The sequence below is a fragment of the Hemicordylus capensis genome, chromosome 2 (genome assembly GCF_027244095.1).
Source record: "Hemicordylus capensis ecotype Gifberg chromosome 2, rHemCap1.1.pri, whole genome shotgun sequence".
In the NCBI taxonomy this organism is placed as follows: Eukaryota; Metazoa; Chordata; class Lepidosauria; order Squamata; family Cordylidae; genus Hemicordylus; species Hemicordylus capensis.
Window position 1 is genome coordinate 117,299,843 of NC_069658.1, and position 21,109 is coordinate 117,320,951.

At 44.6% G+C, this 21,109-nt stretch overlaps 1 long non-coding RNA gene across 4 annotated transcripts in view; it reads right to left on the reverse strand.

Annotated features, from left to right (window-relative positions):
• Positions 1-20,906, reverse strand: part of LOC128348055 (uncharacterized) — a 146,910-nt gene extending 126,004 nt beyond the window's left edge. Inside the window, exons 1-2 of one of the 4 annotated variants that reach the window (XR_008317897.1) lie at positions 20,504-20,906; positions 13,925-14,086 (exon numbers count right to left, since the gene is read on the reverse strand). This is a non-coding gene — a long non-coding RNA (uncharacterized LOC128348055). Of the gene's footprint in view, positions 1-325; positions 393-637; positions 757-13,924; positions 14,087-20,499 lie in introns of those variants that run through there. The other 3 variants (XR_008317896.1, XR_008317899.1, XR_008317898.1) reach the window with 3 other exon arrangements.
• Between the last annotated feature and the right edge of the window lie 203 nt (positions 20,907-21,109).

Genomic DNA, 21,109 nt, shown 5'->3' on the forward strand with positions numbered 1-21,109 from the left:
TCTCTTTCTCTCTCCTCCACTCGCTCTTCCCCACTCTTTCTTCTCCCTCCCTTCATGTTTTTTCTCTCTCTCCCTCCCTGAGTTAATAGATTTTGTTCATCTTGTTTCCTCATTTAATTCACACAACAGCATCCTCCTTCTCCTGAAGGGCTCATTCCTCCCTCATGACCCGTCTTTTTGCAGATCCCTGTCTGCTATACACACACACACACACACACACACACACACATATATATATATATATATGAATGATAGAGAGAGAGAGATTCCTCTCTTCTACAATCAAGAACATCTTCCGACCAGTAACAGTTGCATTCCAACTGACCTTAACCATCACAGGCTCCTCCTCATCTGCATAGAGAATCCCCACTGCCTAATCACCACAGTGCCACAGGCTCCCCCTCTCTATCTGCCTATGGAATCCCCACTACCCAATCAGACGCTTCTGCTTGCAAACTCTGTCAACCAATCGCCTCCTTTCTACCACGTCCCCACGCATGGTCCGTCTTGGAGAATTAATAATATAAATATTCAGAGACTTCTCAGTCCCCCCCCCCCCGCCATATCAAAGCCCCATGGCAAGCAGATCCCTATATGGGGGGGGGGGGTTAACCACAAAAAGGAATTTACATCATACCTCCATTAAGCAGGCAAAGGCTGATCTGTGCTGGGCAGAGACAACTGTGGTGGGTAAAAGGCAGCCAGTGGCCTGCCTCTTCCTTCCTTCCTTGCTGGCTGCCTGCTGGGGCACTGGAGTTCAGGCTTCAGGGAGGCCTGCATGGAGGCCTCTCTGGAAGCCCCGCCCAACCGCCAATCAGCTGAGAGGCAGGGAGAGAAGGAGCTGCTGTGTCACAGTTTACAGGCTGCTCCAATTGTAGGCCGGAGGGCAGGGCAAGCAGGAGAGAAGAAGGCGAAAAGGCAAGGGGCTGAGGGGCCTTGGGGTTGGGCAGGTGAGCAATAGGGTGGGGGTGGCAGGCACTGGTGTGGTGCCCCCCTCACATGCCAAGGGTATGTGCCCTGGCTGCCCCCCCAGTTACGCCCATGCATATGGGGGAAGGTGATTCACACAACTGCCCCCGCATATGCAATATTTAGAATGTGTGTGAGAGGGGCAGTTCAGACAACGCCCCCCCACACACACACACACAATTAAGGAGAAGGGTACTGGTACTCTGGAAAGGGGAGCAGGACATGCTCATTCATGTCCCTAAATGTGTGTGGACAAGGTTGACTCCAACATTCTGGCCTGGTTCACAATAATCCAAATCTAGGTTTAAATGTGGCTTACCAACACTAGTGTGATTATGTGAACCCACTGCAAGGTGGTTTCTGTACAGAGATGAATCTGAGATTACCACCTTGGCGTGGGTTCACACAATCATGCTAATGTTGGTAACCCACATTAAACATAGCTTCAAACCACTGTGTGAACAAGCCATTGCTTGAATCAGTGCACAGATTACCATTTAGATCACCAATTATGGTGTGCATGTAACCTCTTAGTAAAACAGTTGTCTGTATTGTCCTGCTATATATCAAGGAAATTTTTACCAGTCTCCTGCTTCTCTAGACTTCTGATCAGGTACAAAAGTATGGTAAGAGTTTTCTCACTACTTGGTAGTGGTACTACTGATGACTATATGCATACCCCAGGAAAGCTACTACTTCATAAATAGTTATCTGAATGGAACCCTATGACAAATAGGATTCTGACCCGAACTGCACAACAGAAAAGGTGTCACTGAGCACTAGTTCTGCTAGTTGATAGGAGTAACTCCCTAGTGTCACAGAATTTTTCCACACCAACCCAGTCTGATACGTCTGAGGCCAATAGGTTCTTATTTAGCAGCTCTGGGTTTGCCTCTTTAAGAAAGCTGACATTTCCTGAAAATCCTGGAGTTTCAGAAGAATCCTTTAACCATCAGGTGAAGTTGGGAAAGGGTGGTGTCTGATATTTGGGAAGAAGGCAGTTACTTAGCTTCTTATAGTTCTCAGCTCCCAGGCGAAGTAAAACTGAGGTGGTTAGGGACCACATCATTCAGCTATCTGATATGGTTTATCTTTGCAGATGTTATTTTTACAGCGTGGGACTGGACCACAGAGAAGTGCCTCCTATAGAACTATCCAAAATGTTATTTAGATAAATGATTGTATAATATACAGTCATAATATATACAACTCCTAGAGTCTTCAAAGTATCTCAGTAAATCCTTACAACCACTCTGTAAAGTAGGTCAGTATTATTATACTTATATTTGCAGGGAGAGGCTGAGAGAGTGTTGTCTAAGGCCACCAAGTAAGTTCACAAGATAATTCATAGATCTGAACTGAGGATTTCCTGGCTCACAACAGTTTCCACAGCTATTGACTTATGGCTAATTTAAGGCTATTTCATTTTTACAAAATTCCAAAATCTAAAAGCAGATATCTGGGATACAGAAATGTATGTTTCACTGAACTCCAAACCCTGAAATCCCAATATATATTTTTTCATAAACCAATCCAGGTCTGACAAAATAAAAAGGAGAAGATGAAATGCATTGAATAATGTGCCTATTTGGTTTTTAAAAAGAAAACTAGGGAAAATATTACTCCAAATAAGAGTGTCTGTGGTATGCGCAGTCCATAAGATGAGAACATATGAAGATTTAATGATGGATTTAACTTGAGACTTCACATGAGGAGCTTAGCCAACTACACTGTGGTGTAATGCAAATTACTTTCACGAAGCTCATAATGTGTCATTCATTAAGACAACTCTCCTGGTGTCCAGGGAGTGTTGTCCTCTCTCCTTCCCTCAGGCTGTGTGGTACAGTGAGAAGTGCCAAGCCATTATAATAGCTGAGCAGTAGAAGCCACTGTGGTCACAGGGCTAATGCCAACACCAAAAGCATGTACCAGCTAAAGTGCAGATGTTAACTTTGGCTGTGTAACTCAGCATGTGGGCCTTTCAAATTAAATGAGCTGAAAAACGACAAAAGTTTTCATCCCCGGTCTAGGTCATGTGTATATGTCTGAAAGGAGCCAATAATTCACAATCATTCATCTTGATCTTCAACTTTTATTTTTCCTTTTTGGCAAGAAGATCTTCCTAGGCTACTAAGGGTTCCAGAAATGTTGTATTAGGCATAATCAGCCTTTTGTATGAATAAATATTCCGACAGTTGCTAATAGGTGCATAAAATGTATCAAGATGAGTCATTACGGTTAGTTGTATAAACAAATAAACTTAAGTTTTGTGGAATTCACTGAGACATCATGAAGAGAAAATGTGAATGGCAGTTTTTTATGGCTTCTTGTGAGAAGAATTTGTGATTCAAAAGAAGTTGCTTACAGCATACGTAATTACTGCATTTTTCCACTCTTCCCTTAGTCATTTGGGGACAGTGTAAAAAATGTGTACCTTCTTACCAACCAAGAGCTTTAAAGATATAAAAATGTTGTGGTATGGCACATAACGTCTGAACCAATCCCTTTTGTTTTCATTGGTTGGCTTGATACTCAGGGAAAGGACAGACAACTGGCAGTCTTGAAGCTCAATCTGTCCCCCAGGGGTTGAACAGGACAAAAACAATCATAAGATTTTAATCAGCCAGTCCATTTGTCAAGATTCCACTACATTTCATCAGTGCATTTAAACCTGCCGTGGCTCATTAGGGATGTGCTGAAACATGATTTGGGCATCTGAATCGTGGGTACATCCTTTTAAAAATGAGGCCTTACATTGCCCCTTTAAAGTGGAGGAGAGCAGATCCAGACCTGCTTCTCCTCTGATTGTCATTGACATAATCCCAGGGCTCCCCGCAGCTATGCCCACACAATGGCGGGGCATCTCCCAGCTTCCCCTGCACGATGCCGGCACACACATGGCATGCCCTGCAGCTGTTTGCATGAGCAGCATGGTTGTGGGTATGGACCTGTTCTCCTCCACTTTAAAGGGGCTGTGTAAGCCCTCATTTTTAAAAGGATGTGCCTACGATTTGGATGCCCAAATCGCGTTTTGGCACATACCTATGGCCCAGGATATTTCTACCTGAAAATTAAGAGACTTCGTTTTATCTTACCTAGCGCAATTAACCTTAGCACACACAAAACAACAATAAAAATATGGCCTAGCCCTGCAGTAGTAGACTTGCCATTCTACACAATGGAGATGCAGATAGGGAAACCAGCAAAAGGAAGCTAGAAAGGGGAGTGGTACTCTTCAAAAATAAGGCAGTGGGCCATTTTTTTTCCAAACAGGCCCATCACCTTTTATACCTCCAGGTTTCTTAAACAACTGCTAAGTCAACTGCTAAAGAACTTTGGTAGCAAGTATTTAAATATCTTTATTTAACCTCCATATATTCTCTAAGGCGTACCTGTGCCAATCCCATGTGTGGCAGCTCTTGAAAGAATTTGCAAGCAGAAGCACCTGACTGGGCAGTGGGGATTCTATCTACAAATAGGGAGGAGGAGCCTGCAAAGAGAGGGGTTGTGAGGGAGGAAAGAGCCCCTTCAGGAGAAGGAGGCTGCTGTTGTATGAATTAGATGGGGAAACAAGATGAACAAGATCTGTTAACTTAGGAAGGGAGGGAGGGGGGAAGGAGAGAGAGAGAAAGGGAGGGAGGGAGGAAAGAAAGAGAGGGGAAGAGCGAGTGGAGGAGAGAGAAAGAGAGAAAAAGAAGGGAGGGGAAGAGAGAAAGAAGGAAGGGCGAGGGACAGGCCCAAACCTGTCAGCGGCCTGAGGGGAACGAGTGGCCATGGCAGCACCTATTGGCAGCAAGGAAGGGCCCAGTCAACCACTGCTGCTGTTTGGGGCTACCAAGGCCATTGGCAGAGAGAGACAGGCAGGCAAGGGTTGGACTCAGGCCTGTCAGCGGCCTGAGGGGAACGAGCAGTCATGGTGGTGGCAGAAGTGAGGAAGCAGTCAACCGCTGCTGCTGCTGCTGTGGGGAGGAGCAGGAGTGGGGCTTGGGTGAGGGTGAAGAGGTCTCTGGGGATAGGGGGCTGCAGCTTGGCCAATAGGTGCCAGCAACGCTGCAGCTGTGACCAAGAGGGGTGAGGGGGGTGGAAGGAACGAGATGGAGGAGGAGGAGCAGGAGTGTGGCTCTGGTGAGGCTGGAGATCTCTCTGAAATGAGGCGGGCTGTGGCAGGGGGTGAGGGGAGCAATCAAGTACTGGTACGCAGATGCTCTGTGTGGGTTAAGCTAGTTTATAAATAATTTACAATTACAATCTAAAGAACTAACAAAAATAACAGAACAAATTAAAGTAGCCAGATAGTATTCTGAATTAGTCTAAAATATGCTTCATCCTGATTCTTTCAGTGCTATATCTCCCAAGTACCATTTTATTTGTTTATTTGTTTGTTCATTCGATTTATATACTGCCCTTCCAAAAATGGCTCAGGGCGGTTTACAACAAAATAAAAACAAAACAATTAAAATCAAAACTATAAAAACAGAATAAAACCAATTAAACATTCAAACAGTTAGGAACATAGGAAGCTGCCATATACTGAGTCAGACCATTGGTCCACCTAGCTCAGTATTGTCTTCACAGACTGGCAGCGGCTTCTCCAAAGTTGCAGGCAGGAATCTCTCTCAGCCCTATCTTGGAGAAGCCAGGGAGGGAACTTGAAACCTGCTCTTCCCAGAGCGGCTCCATCCCCTGACGGGAATATCTTACGGAGCTCACACTTCTAGTCTCCCATTCATATGCAACCAGGGCAGACCCTGCTTAGCTATGGGGACAAGTCATGCTTGCTACCACAAGACCAGCTCTCCTCTCAAAACCCTGGAAAACCATTTAAAACAATTTTAAAACCCTAGAAGGCCAGGCCAAACAGGTTTTAAGGGCTCTCCTGAAAGACAGTAATGAACTCAAATTACAGATTTCTGCTGGGAGTGCATTCCATAGCCCAGGAGCAGCTACAGAGAAGACCCGCCTCTGAGTTGCCACCAGACAAACAGGTGGTAACTGGAGACGGACCTCATTAGACCATCTTAACGTGCGGTGGGGATCATGCAGAAGAAGGCGCTCTCTGATATAACTCAGAGATGTTCAGGGCTTTAAAGGTAATAACCAGCACTTTGTATTTTGCCTGGAAACATATCGGCAGCCAGTGTAACTGTTTCAAGATAGGCATAATATGGTCTCTCCTGGTTGCCCCAGAGACCAATCTGACTGCCGCATTTTGAACTAACTGAAGTTTCCAAACTATGTACAAAGGCTGCCCCACATAGAGCACATTGCAAGAGCCAAGCCTGGAGGTTACCAGCTGATGCACCACTGTTTTCAGGTCATCCTCTTCAAGGAATGGGTGAAGCTGTTGAATCTGCCAAAGCTGATAGAAAGCACTCCTGGCTATGGCCTCCACCTGAGATACCAGGGTGAGGCCTGGATTGAGGAGTACTCCCAAGCTATGCACCTGCTCCTTCTGTGGGAGTGTAACCCCATCCAGCACAAGAAGATCTAACACAGACTTCAGATTCTGAGCCCCCACAATGAGCACCTCCTTCTTACTTGGATTCAGCTTCAATTTGTTATCCCTCATCCAGCCCATTACTGCCTGTAGGCAGGCATTTAGAGAATGAGTGCCATTTCCTGAAGATGAAAAGGAGAAGTAGATTTGGGTGTCACCAGCATACTGATAGCACCCAGTACCAAACCTCCTGATGACCTCACCCAGTGGTTTCATGTAGATATTAAAAAGCATTGGTGACAGAATGGATCCTTGAGGGACTCCATATAACAGCTCCCTTTTTGAGGAGCAATTGTCACCAAGCTCCACCATCTGGAATCTACCTGAGAGATAGGAGCAGAACCACTGCACAGCAGTGCCCCCTATCCCCAACTCCCCCAGGCGATTCAGAAGGATACCATGGTCGATGGTATTGAATGCCGCCACAAGATCCAGAAGAACCAGCAGTCACACTCCCTCTGTCGGTTCCCCAGTAAAGGTCATCCACCAGGCCAACCAAGGCTGTCTCAACCTCATAGCCAGCTCTAAGCCAGTTTGAAATGGGTCTAGATAATCAGTTTCCTCCAAAACTGCCTGGAGCTGGTCAGCCACTACCCTCTAAATCACCTTGCCCAACCAAGGGAGATTGGAAATTGGCCTGTAACTATCCATCACTAAGGGGTCCAGGGAAGGCTTCTTAAGGAGCGGTCTAACCATAGCCTCCTTCAGACAAGGAGCCACCCTACCCTCTCTCAGTGATGCATTTATGATATTATTATCTAGGCCACCTCCAACAATCTCCCTGCTAGATAGAAGCAGTCAAGTCAGACAAGGATCCAGAGAACAGGTGGTAGGCCACACTGCCCCAAGCAGCTATTATTATTATTATCACTATCACTATTAGGTACCGCTTTTCAGCAAAAAAAGGGGGGGGTCCTCAAGGAGTACAGCAAAAAAGTTCACATAGAAAAATAAAATAAAACAATAATAAGATGGTCCCATGTGCCCAAAGAATTCAGTCTAAAAAGACACACACCAAAGACATCAGCAACAACCAGTGCCACTGGAAGGACGCTGTACTGGAGTTGGATAGGGCCAGTTGCTCTCCCCCTGCTAAACATATAAAAGGAATTGAAAGGTTCCTCTTTGTAGAGTTAGCAGAGGTGAATAGTCAGCATGGGATGCATTTAGGATCAACCCAGATATGATATCATTAGTAGGTTAATAACATGGGATTTGATACAGAGCTAAACTGTTGGAATTTATTAACAAGTGCTTCATTAGCTTCTGTGTAAACTAGAAAAAGACTCCACATTAGAAGGAATTATACAAAACTAGCAAGGCCCATTGTTTCTTTGATTTGATAAGAATCGCCACAATATGGAGCAACCATGCTCTGTACAATTGATTCACTGATGGCATTTCATTAGGCTTCCCCCCTCGCCCACCCAAATAGTGTTCCCTCTAAGGTGTGCACGCATGCGGGTGCTCACACTTTTTTAATATCCACTCAATTAATTTTAGATTCCACTCAGGCTGAATCAGGAAGGCCCCACTCTGAATGCAGGTGCGCGCGCACTGCCTTGATACTGCCACCCAGAACAAAACTCATTCCACACACAGATGAAAAGAAATAGAGAGAACACTGTGCCCAAGCTCTATTATTTTTGCTGCCATGGGAAGGGATTATAGTACATTTGTACATCCTGTTAGCACGTGATGGCCATAATGTGCTGAAATGAGCAGTAAAATGTCCCAAGCACCTTGGATCTAACAACTGTTTTGTGTTGGGGTTTTTTTTAAGATGTCTGTCAAAAGGCTTGAATCTTTTGGCAGCTCCATCAGACATGTAAAAATGTTCCTTGTTAGCCATATCCTTTTTGACATCACCAATAATGGAGGCAGGGTCTTGTCCTCTGTTACAACCCTTCAAACTGTAAAGGAGCAGTTGCACTTGCAGCTGAAATGATCTTGAAAGGAATTGGAGGAGGACACACATTCCACGGACACTCCCTCTTTGACCACATCTTAGACTTTAGGCTGATTGGAAGCAAGAATCAGGCTACTACCAGAGCTAGCTCCCAATTTCAGGGGCTCCTTGGCCAACTGACCTACAACTTGGGCCTCATTCAACCAGGACAGTCACTGAGAGATCTGCTCTGCCACCAGCACACAAAAGCTCTGGGCACAGAGGTGGTCCCAGGGATCAGTAGCAGCCATCTGCAGGTGACCAGCAATTCTGAACCTGGTGATTATAGGGACGTAGCTATAATTGAGCGAATGGGCCCAAAGAACCTGGTGCCCCCCAACCAGAGGCGCACCTAGATAATTTTGGAGCCTGGACCTAAATACCTTTGGAGGCCCCCAATGCAAGTTAAACTTCATTTTTTAACACGTAGGTTCATGAGAGCACAAACCACACCACCCAGGACAGACAAAAGATTTGAGGGCACCCGGGGGTATGGAGGCCCTGGACTTCAGCCCCAAAGTCCAGAGGTAAGAGCCCCCTGCCTCCAGCTCCTGAGGGCCCCCCCAGCTCCAACCTTCTCTGTTTTCTTCATTATCTCCAAGGGGATGCCATGGAGAGGGGAAGGCACGGGCCCTCTCTCCCCTAGCTACGGCCCTGCCCCTGCACCCACACTCCCTGCTCAAGCTGGATAAGGTTTGCATCTGTGCCATTCGCACTGGTGCTGGGGTAATCTCAAGCAGCATGAAGGTAGAATCCTTTCCTGTTTTTTCCAACCCAGAGAGGCAGGAAACCAAGCATTTTACTGAGCGCTTGTTGAGCCATAACACACAGCTGATGAACTAGATTTGGCCATGCATAATAGCCCTATTCACACCTTGTGTTCCAGACTTCTCTAATTTGTGTACATTGTACACAGGTACAGATCTGCACACAGGTACAGTTATTCATGTTATGTTGAACATGTATACATCAGTACACTTCCTGTCTAGAACATGCATTTGAAGGGGAAAACCCAGGTTCGCTTTTTAAATGAACACAGATGCAATCTTTCACACAAAAACATGCACAAGTGTACAGACATCTGGATGCAGGGTACAACATAATGTCTGAACAGATCTATAGATGGGGTTGCCAGAGTGGGAAGTAGTTCCAGCTGAGCTTTACGACAACTCTACTGACGCAGAAGGCGTTCCTTCATCAACAGCCTATACCTGCAAAATGGTGAGTTCAGTCCTATATTGATGTATTTCTCTCTGTGTTTATATGGACAAATCTACCATCACCACCATTATTCTCCCTGTCTATTTTCCCCCCAAAGGGGTCTTCCCCAGCTGATCCTGTACGTGTTTCTTCCATATGGCAGAGGAAAACGCTTTCTTGTAGTCAAGAGATAAAGTTACACTTCTGTTTCTAATGGCAGCCATCCAGCAGTAAGACAAAGCTGAGAATTAAAGTGGCAGGATTGTCAGTGCTCCACTCAGATGGGTTACTGCAGACAGTAGTGCAGCTGGAAAGAGTTTGCTCATTGTTGTGCCCTGGGACTGTGGTTAGAGTTGATTTTCGAGAAAATGTAATGACAAAATGTTTGCCATTTGGCCGCAATATCCAGCGCAAATTATGCTTCACTATTCATCTCAAGCACTGAAAGGATCCTGACCCCACATCAGGAAAACCCAAACCCAGATGGTGAGGGGTTCCATTTTAATGAGAGCCTCTCAGTCATTATAAACAAATGTCTCCTCAACCTGTCACAGTGTTTGTGGTGTCTGGGCTTTCCCCCACCACCACCGCCCTTCTCTTCCCAAGTTATCATTGTTTGCAGATTCAAATCCAGGGAGCTGTTTTATTGTTGCATGCCCCTCACATTTTGAGGAAGCTAGCTCCCTCATTATAGGCATAATTCATCCCTGTGTTGAGATGCAGCAGAAAGCTTACACACAACTTAGATTTCATTCAAACTACCCAAATATAGTTTAAGCAGGAACTGTGTTATGTGGATCTTGAGCTAACTTTTTGCTAAAGAAATTATATTCAGGGATTTTTTAAAAAGGTGTTTAGGAATCTGCAAGGCAAAAAAAGAATTGAAAGAAAAAAGTGTTGCAGACATAATTAGCTTCCATTATAAATACTAAATGATTTTGGGGGGGAAATGCCTAGCAGAAATTAGGCAAAAGACAACTCAACTATTGAACTGGACTGAGGCACAGTCTGTTTGTTTCCAAACCACATACATCAAGCATGAAAGGAATCTGCAAAAACATTAGAAAATGCTTCCATATCCAGGACAGAATAACTGGTTTGAAAGTATTTCACCAAATCCAAAATCTACAGCCACACCTAGGACATTTATATGGTCAAAGAACACCAGAGTGCTTTAGCCATTTACCCTTGTTCTCTAACCCATGGAATTCTCAAGTCACTGTGCATTTGTGCTTGAATTGTGAACAAATCCAACTTTGTACGAAGGACTTGATACTATTGACACTGGCTGACATTCATTGTGCAGGCAAAAGAACATTTTCTGTCACATAAGGGAAAGGGATGAATGTTGGTGCCCCCAACTTCCACTGAAGAACTGGGGACAATGACCCTCAGGGATATATTTTCAGGATGCATAGAGGGCTACAAAGAGAAGTGAGTCTCAACAAAAATAACTTACTCTCCATTGCACTATAAAAAATGCTGTTCTGCCAGTTTGGCATTAGTCTTGCTGTCAGCTACTGTCTGTTAACCTAAGGTAAAAACAGAGGTGAGGAAAATGTCCCTGACTTTTAATTTCTCGAACCTTCAAATAATCCTTCAATTATGTAACTAATAACCCAAAACTGAAGCACATTCAATAACAGCCACTTTAGGTAAATCATGTTTTTTAAAATATCTCTGTGCAAGAGAAGGGTCCGAAAACAGCCATAGAAACATGAAATGAGAAACAGGCTAGTCAGAGTATCTGCTTCCAGATGAGGCCACTGCTGTTGATAGTGTGTTGGATTTTCAGAAAACATTTTGATAAATGTTCTTTTGTAGAAAAATAAGTGATCACATAATAAGATCACAACAACAGGAAATAGCAGCAATAAATGTATTGCTATGTATTGCACTACACAACCTCTTTTGTGTACTGTAATCACTAATGATCTTAAAGAGAAAGTAAACACCATGGTGGAGAAATTCTGCCAATGAGACAACATAATTCAAGATCATTAAGTGCAAAGCCAACAGCAAAAAGAAAGTTGTCCAAAGATTAAAGACCAAGGAATGAATGGCATATCAAGTTCAGTCCTGGTTGATGGAATGGAAAGTTATGCATATTGGGCAATTTGGTCCAAAATGGTCAGCTTCTGCAAGGCCAGGCCTGTCCTCTGAAGTAGTTATGACAACCAGAGAAGCAAAAAGGTTGTTCCTGGAGTCAAAGACCACAGCAGGACTAATGCAAAATATCTCCAGTTTGATTTTCAAGAACTCAGTTCCCTAACCAAGCTTGCATTAAGACAGAAAGCCCGCCTTGGGCCAGTTCACATACACTTAGCGGTTCACTTACCAACACAAGAACTCCATACATGTGTTGGTGGACTGTGAAGACTTAGGTGCTCACATCACACATACAATGGAACTTGAGCCAAATGTGGGTCCACTTCTTGAGGGGGAAGGTGTGTGTGAATATGTGCATGTATATAGCTCATGTCACAGGCTATATCACAGGGGTAATGAGTGTACACTCCCACACCACACATGCTGAGGCCACATTCTTGTAAATACACAAACCTCATTTTAGGGTGCCTAAACAGCTGAAGCGCAAGGGAATAAATTTAGAAGAATAAATCTAACTAGGCCTCAGAACTTAGGTTTCATTTGCCAGTCATTTCTCCCAGCACAGTTCTTCAGGCATCACAATTCCTTCTCCTAGACTGCAAGGAACGAAAGGGAAGGGAATTCTAACCACACTCCTTTTCAGTGGATTGAGCTCTAGGAACTGGAAAAGCACCTATAGCTTGTTTTTCCAGATCGAACACCCTCTCCTCACCATTCCAGAGCTGATGCTAGCTCCCTTGTACTTGTAGCTCCCAAGTGTACCTGAATCATGCCTGTTTCTCTTTCCCATTAGGTCTAATAGCATCTTCACAAAGGCAGGGGAAGTTCATAAAAATAGCATGAGAGAAAAGACTTGTATCTCCTCCTCCTGCACCACTGCTTTGAAGGTTTAAAAGAATGGAGATCCAGGCTAGGATTTCCTGTGTCGCATCTGTGTTCTAGTTTCCACTGAGGTGATAAAATTGTTTCTGGGCTGTACCTCTTCATACTCTATATGGCGGATTACATGACTGAATGTTCCTTCCTAAAAACAATTCCCTGTTGGTAGAAAAGTAGCTGTCAGGGAATCAGCTAGAATATCAGCTATCCTTCTTCCTGTCTTCTAGTTTCCTATTAAAAGGATTTTTGTTGTTAATCATGAAGCATTTTATTATGAGAGTCTCTCTTTGCAGTCTGAAGTGGTACAGGCCAGACAAAGGTTTACCACTTCAGTGAGAACTAGGCCTCAGTCTGTATTCAAAAGTCATACAATTTTTCGACCAGTTACCACATGCCCAGAGAATAAAATCGGTCCACATTTCTTCACCTATAATTTTTTTGGTGTGGATTTACTGATGCTGTGCTGATTCTATCATTCAGCAACGCTTAACTCTGCTTGTGCTGACACAGAGACAGGTGCCTAGAGTGCCTGTCCCCTGAGGGAATCCCCCAGTGCATTGCACTCAGAATGCAGTGCACTGTGGGATACCATTGGCCAGGATAATGAGTCTGGCCTCAGAGCAATCCTCCCAGCCCCATGCTGCACAAAGCAGTGCTGATCATGTGGGAGCGCACTCCATGCTCCTACCAAGGACAGAATGATTGTCCGGGAGGAAGGCAAAGTTTGTGAAGCCTTTTGCCCGCCCGGCCACCCTCCTGGTAGGTCGTGTGAATGGCCTCATAATTTATTCTCAGTTCTGAAAGCAGGGGGTGTGGGTGTCAGTGTGTTCGCTGAAATGAGTTGCTGATGTTTATCAATTTTACTGAAGGATTGTGTTTAGACCGACGCCATGGACATCAGTTGTATCCCTGCTAAAGAAGAACATTTCTTTTAGTGCACAAGTGTACTGCTTGCAAGAGGTTTAAACTTTTCAGAAAGTGCATTATATGAATTATCACCATGGCAAAGTAAAATGAAAACACTTAGGCAGAAGCTATTTGTATCCATTGTTCTCATATAATCTCCTTATGGGTCTGTCTCTACACCACCAAAATGCATGTGCTGCACTGCCTGTTGGAACATGCCTCCACATCAGAATCTTCTTACAGAAGACTGACTTGGCCTCAATGGGTACACTTTTCATACAGAGAAAGATTTTGATGGCGGTGCTTTCAAACCAAAAAAAAAATTCTCTCACACACACACACACACACACACACACACAGAGTAATAAATATATTCATTTTAAAGAGGAGAATAAATGAATGTATCTGACACTTACATGCATGAATCCAAACACAAGTTAGGACAGCATGGCACTTTCCAGACTACAGGATACAGCTGTCATAAAATGCTTCGGCTTGGCGGGATCAAATTGACATGAAAGGGTGTTGTGCAACGCCACCAACAGGGGAGCAGTCTTTTCTAGTTTGCGCAAAACTCCCTACAATGGGAAAATACAGCTGTTTTTTTACAGTGTTTTAGGACTGTAACACAGCAATAAAACCTGAAAGTAGACATTGGAAATGTGAATGACACCTTGCTGACAGCGTGGGGACTGTGATGTTGATACACAGGCAATACGGAAGCACACTTAATGGACACATAATGACACTGTTGTAGTGTCCAATCTGGAAAGTGCCCATGAGAACAAAAGAAACAAAACAAGAACAGAATATCATAACAAGTTTGGTTTTTTTAACTGCTGGAATCAAGGGCTATGGAAGGGTATTTGACACTGTATCCTAAGTGTGGTAAGACAGTACAGCTCCTCTCTCTGACATATCTACAAGAGGACAGGCTGCACAGGTGCTTCCCATATTTGAACCAAATACAAACCTCTGCATGAGCTGGAGTGTGGCTAGAGGCTGAGTCTATCAGCCCAGTAGCCCAGCCTGTTGTACAATAGTGGGACCAATACAATCATATTAAAATGTGTGCAGCAGACAGAAAGCAGGCACTAAAAAGGCATTCAAGCAGATTACAAAAGTAGTGAGGCAAGGCACAGGCTGCAAGGCAAGTCAAATATGTTATCATAAATACACATGCACTATGCATTTATGTCATTAAATTTTAGAGAACATAACCCCTTTTTATAGCTGAGCAACACTGAGGCATAGCAGAAAGTGACAAGCCCAAACTGAGTTTGTGTTTGCATGATGCAGATTTCTTAAACAGAAATAAGATTAATAGTAAGATTAAACAGTGCATCTGAGCATATGCAGAATGTTTTTCTTTTACGAGTGAGCTAGTGCAGCTCTCTCCCTCCCCACACACATATAATTAAGAATCAGGAGTTCATAGCAGTCATAACAACTATGGGCCTATCCCAAAAGTCCTGTCTCAGGACTGACACATGTTGCTGGTCACATACTTGATCTGGTATTTCACTCTGATCAGGGTGGTGCTCTGTGGGTGGAGACTCCTGTGATTCCCCCATTGTCATGGACGGACCACCATCTGGTTAAGGTTGAACTCACAATCACACCTCCCCTCCTCAGAGGTGAGGGGCTTATTAAGATGGTCTGCCCGAGAAGGTTATTGGATTCAACAGGGTACCAAGAAGCCTTGGAGGATTTAGTGATGGCTCTGCTGGTGATCCTGTTGATGCCCTGAGGAAGAATTGGAACAGCAAACTCACCAGTGACATAATCACTCCTAAGTGTCCTCTCCGTCCGTCTTCGAAACTGGCCCCTTGGTATATGGAAGGTCTAAGGGGCCTGAAGCAGCAAGACAGATTATTGGAGCACAAGTGGAGAAAGACTCGACTTGAATCCAATAGATTACAACATAGAGCACATTTGAAGATCTATGTGGAAGTGATATGTGAATCAAATAAGCTATTCTTTACTGCCCATACTGCATCAGCAAGCTTACACCCAGCGGAGTTGTTCAGGGTTGTGAGAGGGCTAGAGCATTCCCCTCCTCCCTTGAATCAGAATTTAGAACCATCAATTACCCGCTGCAGCCTTTTTAATGAGTTCTTTGTGGATGATATCTCTCGTATTCAGGCTGACTTAAATGCAAACCCCACAATTACTACAGTGTCTGATGTGGTGGCCAGCAACTTCATTTATGTGGATAGGCTGGATCAGTTTCAGTTTGTGACTCCTGAGGATGTGGACAAGCTGCTCAGAATGGTGCAGCCTACTACCTGTTCTCTTGACCCTTGTCCAACATGGCTTATACAGGGGGGTTGTGGTAGAAGGTCTGGTAGAGATGATAAATGGTTCTCTGAAAGAGGGCAGGTTGTCCTCTTGTCTCACGGAGGCAATTATTAGACCTCTTCTGAAGAAGCCTGCATTGGAACCCTCAGAGCTAAGCACCTATAGGCCTGTCTCCAACATTCCATGGCTGGGCAAGGTAATTGAGAGGGTGGTGACTTCCCAGCTCCAGGCAGTTTTGGAGGAAACTGTTTATCTAGACCCATTTCAAACTGGCTTTTGGGTGGGTTATGGGATGGAGACTGCCTTGGTCAGACTGATGGATGATCTCCAAATGGGAATTGACAGAGGGTGTGCGACTCTGTGGGTCCTCTTGGATCTCTCAGCAGCTTTTGATACTATTGACCATAGTATTATTCTGGAACATTGAGCAGATTGGGGGTGGGAGGCACTGCTTAATATCTACATGAAACCATTTGGAGAGATCATCAGAAGATTTGATGCAGGGTGTTACCAATATGCAGATGACAACCAGATTTATTTCCCCATGTCATCATTATCAGGAGAAGACATAACCTCTCTAAATGCCTGCCTGGAGATAGTAATGGGCTGGATAAGGGATAACAAACAGAAACTGAATCTAGATAAGACAGGGGTACTTATTGTGCAGGGTCGGAACTCAAGATATGATTTTGATCTGCTGATTCTGGATGGGGTCACACTTCCCCAGAAGGAACAAATAAACAGTCTGTGAGTGCTTCTGCGACAGCCAGGTTGGTCTCTGGGTCATCTTGGAGAGACCATATTACTCCTGTTTTGAAAGAGCTACACTGGCTGCCTATATGTTTCCGGGCAAAATACAAGTGATAATCTATAAAGCCCTAAACAGCTTAGGCCCTGGGTATTTAAGAGAATGTCTTCTTCGCCATGAGCCCCACCAATTGAGATACTCTGGAGAGGTTTGTCTGCAGTTGCCACCAGCTCATCTGGTGGTTACTCAGGGGCATCTGGTGGCTACTCAGGGGCAGGATGTTGTTGCTGCCCCAAGGCTTTGAAATGTGCTTCCAGCTGAAATAAGAGCTCCCCCCCCCATCTCTGACAACTTTTTAAAAGTCAGTTAAGACACATTTGTTCACCCAGGATTTTAATTAGATTTACAGTTTTTCGAACAGTGTTTAACAGCTTTTGTGTTACATTTTAAATTGTTCTAATGTTGTGATGTGTGTAATTTTGTTTTAATTTGTATTATTTTTATTGTAAACTGCCCAGAGACATCAGTTTTTTGGTGGTATATAAATATGTTAAATAAACAAAGTAGTTTGTTTGGAAAATCCATCAGAGATAGATTAAGACCTCTCATGCCTCATGGCTAGCTACATACAGCAAGTGGGGCAAGGCAGAAGAAGGAAGCATCTCTCTCAGATGTGAGAATGAAACCTGAGATTATCAAAGGGGAAGGAGGGTCAAGAAAGTATGGTCAGAAAGGAAATGCCCTTACTGGCTGTCTCTACCCCTAATGCCCCTAGTGGTCAATAGGGTTGCTGGTGCTAAGAGTTGATACCATCAGGAGCTGCATTCATAACCTCTCTTTCTCCCTCCCTCCCTCCTTCTCTTTCTCTCTCTCTCTCTCTTTCTCTCTCACATGCACACACACATCCCTTGCTGAAGACAATACTGCTTGGGGCTATTCTCATGATCAGCAAAAATCAGGCTAGGAGAGCCTAGCCCAATTTTTGCTGATTGTGTAAACCACTGGGCTCGCAGGTGACCCGGTGGCTTAGAAGCAGCTAGCCCACTTTTGTAGCCCTCCCCAAAGCCAGAGTTTGCGGAGCGAGTGCTCCGCAAACCCGGGCTTCCCGATTGTGAGTAGCCGGGGCGCGGCTCCACGGCATGGCTACTCACGAGTAGACCCCCGGAGGGGAAAAGCTGCCTCCCAGCTCCAGGGGTCTCCCCAGTATGCCCTGCGCGCTTGCGCAGGGCATACTGGAGCTTCCAGGGGCCGTGCAGACTGCAAGCTCCCCAGCCCCCGCTGGCTCCGTCATGGAGCCGGCAATCGTGTGGGCAGCCGATCCAGCTGCCCAGGGCTCCCTCTCTGCTCGTGTGTGGGGAGGGCGGGCTTAGCCCACTCTCCCCGTTCACTCTCAAGAACCGGGTGTCACTGTTCGTGAGACCTGGCTCCTTGTCTATTAACAACTTATTCCAAGGCCTCATCAGTACTCAATCCAAGAGTCTATTTTCAATACCAGAGCTGAATCCTGGAATATGAGAAGAAAAGTACTTCTGCACATATCTATCTATCTATCTATCTATCTATCTATCTATCTATCTATCAGATTTGTACACCGACCCAAACCTTCATCTCTGGGTGGTTAACGATAACATAAAACAAGTTAACAAGATATACAAAACTTAAAACAATTTAAAAGTCAGAAACAGATTAAAACCTAATCATTTAAAAAGCTGAAAAAGCTTGGGTGAAGAAGTCGGTTTTCAAATGCTTTTTAGAAATTGTCAGAGATGGGGAGGATCATATTTCAGTAGGGAGTGCATTCCAAAATCTTGGGGCAGCGACCGAGAAGTCCCCTCCCCGTGTGGCCACCAGCCGAGCTGGTGGCAACTGGAGAGAGACTTCTCCAGACAACCTCAATGGGCGATGGGGCTCATAATGAAGAAGATGTTCCAAGCTGTTTAGGGCTTTATAGGCTATAACCAACACTTTGTATTTTGCCCAGAAACCTATTGGCAGCCAGTGTAGCTCTGTCAGCAAAGGAATGATATGGTCTCTCCAAGATGACGCAGAGACTGCCAGATTCTGTACCAACTGGAGTTTCTGGACTATGTTCAAAGGCAGTCCCACATAGAGCACATTGCAGAAGTCAAGTTTGGAGGTTACCAGCATATGTACCATTGTTTTGAGGTTGGTCATCTCACGAAACGGACACAGCTGGTATATCAGCCAAAGCTGATAGAAAGTCCCTCTGGCCACTGCCTCAACCTGAGATACTAGGGAGAGATGTTGATCCAGAAGTACTCCCAGACAGCATACCTGTTCTGTTTGGGGAAATGTGAGCCCATCTAGAACAGGAAGATCAAAATTGTCTCTGGAGTTCTGACCCCACACAATAAGTACCTCCATCTTATCTGGATTCAGATTCAGTTTATTCTCCCCATTATTGCTTCCAGGCAAGCATTTAAGAAGGTTATACCATCTCCTGATGATGTTGACAGAGAAGTAGATTTGGGTGTCATCAGCATACTGATAACACCCTGCACCAGTTCCCCTGATGATCTCTCCCAGCAGTTTCATGTAGATGTTAAAGAGCATTGCTCTTACATTGCCATACATAAGCTCAGATTTTGAAGAACAACAGTCCCCAATCGACACCATCTGGAATCTGTTTGAGAGGTAGGAGCAGAACCACTGTAAAACAGTGCCTCCCACCCCCAACACTCTCAGACGTTCCAGAAGGATACGGATAGTTGATAGTATCGGAAGTGGCTGAGAGATCAAAAAGGACCAACAAAGTCACACTTCATCTGTCAGTTCCCAACTGGAGTTCATCCATCAGGCCAAGGCAGTCTCAACCCCATAGCCCACCTAAAAGCCGGTTTGAAATGCATCTAGATCACCAGTTTCCTCCAAGACCACCTGGAGCTGAGAGGCCACCACCCTCTTAATTACCTTGCCTAGCCATGGGAGGTTGGAGACAGGCCTATAGTTGCTCAACTCTGAGGGATCTAATGCAGGCATCTTTAGAATAGGTCTAATAATTGCCTCCTTAAGATAAGGAGGCATCCTGCCCTCCCTCTTAGAAGCATTTATTATTTCTACCAGGCCTCCTACAACAGCCTCCCTGCTAGATAGAACAAGTCATGTTGGGCAAGGGTCAAGAGTAAGTAAGAGTGCAAGTGGTAGGACTCATCGCTCCAGGCAGCTTGTCCACATCCTCAGGAGTCACAAACTGAAACTGATCCAGTCAAACCACATAAGAGGAGTTGCTGGACACCTCCAATTCAGACAATTCAGTAATTGTGGATGACCTCAATGGGCTATCTCAACATATGCAGAATGCCTTTTCCTTATCAATGATTAACTACAATCTCTTGCTTCCCTAAATACTTAGAAGCAGGGACTAAAAAGCATGTATATGGACACATACTTGGTAGTAGGGATTGCAGAACAGTTCATGGTTGTAACGTTCTGTATGCAAACTGGGCCATTTAGAATGTACCAAGCTTGGAACAGAACGGTCCCATTCTGAGTCGGAACACTCAAAACATTCCAAGTTCCACTTTGGACTTCAACATTGTGCTCTTCTGGCCTCTGCGCACATGTGGCAGCCATCTGCACAGTCAGCATCACCACGAAATTGGCTGCCACGCGTGCATAGAGGCCAGAAGAGCACCATTTTGGAGTCCAGAATGGCGCTCAGAATGTTTCGAGTGTTCTGGGTTCATTCCATTGGAACAACCGGCTCAACCAGTTGTTCTGATAGAATGATCCAGGCATTTGCTTTCTATTCCAAGCTGGGAATGGAACACAAATGCCATTCGGTGGACATCCCTAGTTTTCTGGAGCTTTCCTCCTCATACACAACCACTCCTTTTATCTTCTCCACTTTTCCTCACTCTAGCAACTCACTTCACAAAATACATATGTTTATAAATATATAGAAACAAAATGACATTTTACCTACAGTGTAGTAAAGCATTTCTTTATTTTCAAAATGTTAATCTTGTTGTTATTTATCAGTAGAGGGGTGAGGGTAGAGGGCAAAATCAAGCATTTCTCTTGACCAACTCCTCCTTTCCTCCATCTTCCACCCCTGCAAACTTCTATTGCAGATCCAGCTGGTTTTTCCCCAACCTCAATGATCTTCTAGGAGAAGCAGAAACACTAGTAAAATATTTTCCTGGTGTTCTTGCACAGTGGGAAACTCCAGTTACTGTAATGGAGCATTAGTGTCAAAACACATTTTGCAGTCTCACTGGGGGTGGTGCCAGGGGGTGAGAAGCTTCCCTCTGGAATGGAAGCACTTTTTATTCTTACAGTTGCCTGCATTATTCTGGTGTACTTGTGTGCTTGCACAAGAACACCAATTGAAAATTATTGTTTTTAAAAATGCTGTTCTTTTGTAAGTACACCAGTACATCAGAACACCAGTACACTAGAGCAACTGGAAGGTCTACTACATCACTACCTTACTGGAAAAGATATCTCACTCAGACACCATTGTCCCTCCTCCTTTCTCCATTTATGAAAGGAAACATTGTTCTGATGTACTGATGTTCTTCCACAAGAA